Source organism: Sciurus carolinensis, chromosome 7, assembly GCF_902686445.1.
Source record: "Sciurus carolinensis chromosome 7, mSciCar1.2, whole genome shotgun sequence".
NCBI classification, from domain to species: domain Eukaryota; kingdom Metazoa; phylum Chordata; class Mammalia; order Rodentia; family Sciuridae; genus Sciurus; species Sciurus carolinensis.
In genome coordinates, this window is record NC_062219.1 from 45,552,977 (window position 1) to 45,558,127 (window position 5,151).

The window sequence follows — 5,151 nt, forward strand, 5'->3', positions numbered from 1 at the left end:
AGTACATAAAATATAAATTCCAGGAAGATCGTATACATGTTTCAATAGTTGAGATAAAAACTGTAAAATCATATTAGAACTTTCTGAACCTCTCAGAAGACCTAAAGTCTCTTAGGGGTTGGATTCTAGAAGGAAAATAGTGGTAGCTTGCCAGATCCAGTTCTGGTCAGGCATTCTTAGAATACCTTGGAGTGGGTTTTAGTCTCACAGGGATTCCACTTTCAGAATATCAGTAGATTCTGACAAATAAAGTTCTGTAACTTTTTCTCTACTGAAATGCTCTGTCTGAAAATATATGTTTCATTTCCGTTACTTTGCTGATGAGCGGATCCTTAACATGAAGAAAACTACTGTTCCTTCTCCTCTCTAGAAAATGAAACTAAAAATATCCTCCTTGTCTGAGTATCTGTTCTGTGATTACATTTAAGGCAGTTTATTGATTATTTGTTACATGCAGGGTCTGAGTCCTTCTTTCCCAGGGAGCAGTACTCAGAAGCCAGCAAACACATATACATGAAAGGCTGTGATACTATCAGCAAAGGGACTCCTCTAACACCACCCAATTAGTGCAGTGCTAACAGTGGGCAAAGAGCTGAGAGCAACAGTGTGGGGGCAGGCTTAGCAGAGAAGGCCTCTCAGGCATGGCATCCATGCACAAAGACACAGAAAGAATTCACACCAGGGAGGGAAATTATTTATGGTATTGCAAGGGTGAAAGGAGATTTCTTCAAATCTGTGGTATCTGTTACTCTGCCCTAGTGTTTGGACATATGGAGCTACCATTCCCATTAAAGTATTAAAGTGTGCCAGCAGACTTGGAATCCATTAAGAACATGTTGTAAGACGGGCTGCCACACCTCCAATTATGCCTCCAACACAAGCACCATGTCAGATTGATGTCTGGAAAAGGACTTAGATTTGGAAAACTGCACAATGAATTCCTGTATTGTTTTATCCTTTCTTTTGTGTAGACCACACTCAACATGCCGTTAGCGGCTTCCTCACAACTTGACAAGATGGAGGTCTGTAAGAGGAACTTGTCAGCTAACTCCATCCCCAATGGAAGCCTCTGACTGGGGAGGGCTGGATTTGATTCAGAAATCTACACAAGAGCCCTTAATGAGCCCATGCCAGGCCATGAAGCTAAATTTAAAAATTTAAAAATTTTAAAATTTAAAATTTTCTCTTTCATTGTTCCTTTGGTAGGAATTACATTTCTTCCCTCCTTCCATAATTTGTGAAAACTCAAAGGGCATTTTGTGCTTGATCTCACAGCCCGGGGCACATTATCAATAAATCAAGAAGCCAAAATCTAATAAGAGGAGACAGGGTGTGGTAGGGTGCACATCCCTGAGGTATGAAGATAGAATAGCAGCACCCTTCAATTTCTTTTAGAAACTGTTTGGCCCCATGAGGTTTTTTCCCTTTCCTTTCCTCTCCTTTTTTTTTTTTTTTTTTTTTTTTTTTTTAATATCAGAAGAAGAAATGAGAGTGGGAAAGGGTGTGTGTGGGTGATGCGGTTTCTTAGCAACAGGGAAGCTTCCGGCTGATATTCTGAATTGAACAAAGGAAAAGAGGACAGCAGGGAATACATGAATGGGGGAAATATGAAAGGGAGGAAAGCCAATGGGCTGGTAAGAGAGGTTAAGAGGAGAGTGTGAAGCACAGCAGTGAGGGGAAAAAGCATGAAAATGAATGTGGTAGGTATTTAAAAAACAAGACTGTGAATTAAAAATAGTTGGGAAAAAAAAGTGGCTGAAAGAAAGGTGAAAATAGCCAGCAGGGTAAGAACATCTGCAGTGGAAGCTGCCAGGAAGATGGTGGGATAAAGTGCCCTAGTACATTGAACACTCCACTTGAAACCAGGCTCTTTCCTGGTGTTTGAGGTCATACCAGGGTGGACCTGAAACAAGGTGGCCAGAACAAACTCCACACTACTTAAGTCTGATTAGGCCACTTAAAGAGTGACTCAGGAGACAGGGTAGCTCCAGGGATATTTTTATAACATTTTATAATAGGTATGAACCCTTTGAGTGACCCTAAAATAACTTTAAGATTTTTAGACCACTACATCAGGTCTGACCCAAAAGGGAAACCCCAGAAGAACTGGATATACTTTAGACAAGAAAACTTCTAATTTCATCTTTGATTTTTCCAAACAGATATTGCAGTGTCATAGCACAGAGCAGGTCAATAAATATTTTCTATGGATAGATGTGCCTTGACATCTCCCCAGTGCCTTTGTATGGTGGTTACATGATATCTTGTAGGCATGAGTGAGTTTATTTATATTCCATGGCAGGTACAGTTCTCTTCTATATTTGTCTCTTAAAAGGCCAGCCATGCTTCCTGGCCCATCCTCCACATGTTTTGATCATTCACATGTGTAAACTTTTAAAATTCGAGCATTTGCTTAACATATGCACATTTTTATTCATAGTTATATACATGAAGTACCTAATGAAACATAGGTTGATAGAATATGAAAGACATATTAGGAATGATGGAATAAAGATACGATTAAAAATATATTTTTAATTTTATTTCCCTGTTTCAAGGCTTTGTTCATTAATGGAACCTTCACCTCTCCATCTTCACTATTCCTTTCCCAACCAACCCTCAGCCTAAAGTGCCTACCAGAAGGCATCCTACAAGAGCATGGAGCAGGGGCTCATTAGGTATTATAGTAATCTGAACTGGAATGGCACTTTCCCAGTCTCAACTCTGGGCTGTCACATCATATTTCATAGGGATGTGTGGAGTTACTTATGTTATCGACTTCCCTATGGTTCTAAAATTTAGTCCTGTTTTTCTGCATATAAAACAACATGAAGAAGCAATGATGATTGTGAAAGTCTTGTTGTATCCGTTATCTATTACAGCGTGAAATCTACCTCAAAACTTACGGGTCTGTTATAAAAGCCATTTATTTGTTCATAGTTCTTGAAGCAGCAATTTGTGTAGGACTCAGATAAGATGACTCGTCTCTGATTCAGATGGAGTTGACTGGGTTTACTTGCATTGCAGGCAGGTGGCACTTAGCTGGGGTTAAAGACCAGGCTACATCAGTTCTCTTCTATGTGGTCTCACCAGCAGACGGACTCAGGCTTCTTCAGTGTACAGATCCCTAAAAGGGCAGAGCAGAAGTTGCTTAGGCTCTTGAGGTCTGTTTATAATTCACAAAATGTCACCTCTGCAGCATTCTGTTGGTCAAAGCAAGTAAAAAGTCCAGCTCAAATTTAAGGCATAAGGAAATAGAATTCACCTCTTGATATAAGGAATTGAAAACAATTATGGAACTATTTTTAATCCATCAGATTTGGAAAATGTTAACCTGCTTTAGAAAGTATAGGTAAACCAAAAGGTATACTTAAAGAACTACACATATTACTATTTTTACCCATGTTCTCCATTTAAACTACGTTATAGCTTAAATTGCATTACTACTACTACTACTACTAGTATTATTATTATTATTATTACTATTATTATTATTGGTTTCCTACCTCTAGAAAAATGTCCAATAATTGATATTGTTCTTTGAATTTTAGAAGCAACATATACCACATTTTGTAGGATCCTCAGCTCCTGCTCCTGAGTGACTTGAAAAGCTGACAACTTTAAGTAGGGCTCAGAGGAAGGTTGTGTAGCTGGTCCAGGCTGCAAATGTCCAACTTGGCTCTTAAGACCTAGTAGGACCACTGGTTCTCAAAGTTTGTGGAAAGACTGAATATAAAGTTCATACCAAAAACATCAATGTTTTAGGGCAAAACTATACCTTCTTTAGTGAGCAATCATTCTTCTTTGGAAGAATAGCACTTGTTTGCTACTGGAACCTGAAGGAAACCAGGTGACTATGAAATGCAAGCTGTTTATCATGAACTGGAAGTTACCTGATCTACTCAGTTACAAAGTCAGATGCATCCAAGTGGAAATAGTATATAAGTGAGTGCATCTGAGCAGGTCCTGAGAGTTCAAGTTTCATGTGCTGATGGCTCATCTTCCTAGTATTCCTGGTCATGCCACACTGCCACCTCTCCAGTACCAACAAGTATACTTTTGTAAATATTTCCCTATCATCTCCTTTGGTTAATGGGATAAAAAGAAAATTTTAGCATAGTTTTAGATTTGAATAGTGAGTGGGAACCATACAAAATAAGCTTACAAAATAGATTGCAGCAGTCCATTCAGTTCCATTCAGTCCCACCAGAGAGTGGAGAAGTAAAATTCTCCCAGTGGGTTAGAACTTTGAGTGACATATCATCTTTGCATTTTTCTGGAAATATAGAGCCTAATAAACACAAATGGTTTAATTAAGTTGTATTAAAAGATGAAAGAACAAGACCAGAAAGGATTGGTAACAAGTGGGTTTGAGAAGTATTTGTGTGCATCAACAAAAACGGGCCCATGACATAAAGACCTTTCGCTGCATTGACAATCCAATGGCCATTACCCTTCCTTGTGAACACAACTTTAGTTTTGTATAGGTAGTCAAGAACCTCCATGTGACTTCATGCTCTAGGGAGGAATGACTACATCTCTACCCTAAGTAATCTTGGTGGTTCTATTCTCCTTACTAGTGGTTGGCTTAGAAAGGGCATGAGATCCAATTTTGGCCAATGAGATATTGAAGGACGTTTACTATGGGATTAGTTCTGTGAGTTTCTTTATCAAAATAAAAATAGGAATCATCCTTTCGACAGACTCTAAATGTTAGTGTGTGAATATCTTTTGCTTAGAGTAGCTGTAGCCTTCTTAAAACCATGAAAGAAATCAAGGTAATATATTCAGGATGGCAAATCAAAAAGATGGAAAGGACTTGGATCCTTGATGATGTTGCCGAACAATCTAATCAACCAACTCTTGAGCTACCATATTTTAGAACTTATTAATATATGTGAAATAGCACATTCTTTATTGTTTATACCAACTATCCAAGGTTTTAATCTCTTTGTGGCCAAAAATTGATAACACTCAATAAAAAACATTCCAGTGGAAGAGACTCAATAAGCAGGTGGAGAAGATAATTCACCTTGTATGTGTTAGTCAGTGTCCTATTCCATCTATTCCAGTGTTCACTCTGTAGACTTTTGAACAAAACTTTCCATAGCAACATAGATACAGATTATGCACAGACTCAGTGATATGGAC

At 38.4% G+C, this 5,151-nt stretch overlaps 1 long non-coding RNA gene across 1 annotated transcript; it reads right to left on the minus strand.

Moving 5' to 3' along the window:
- Positions 1–2,911: 2,911 nt before the first annotated feature.
- Positions 2,912–3,836, minus strand: LOC124989719 (uncharacterized). The gene is made up of 2 exons (XR_007109606.1): positions 3,507–3,836; positions 2,912–3,127 (listed from the first exon to the last, which is right to left on the minus strand). It is a non-coding gene; the product is annotated as an uncharacterized LOC124989719 (long non-coding RNA).
- Positions 3,837–5,151: the final 1,315 nt, after the last annotated feature.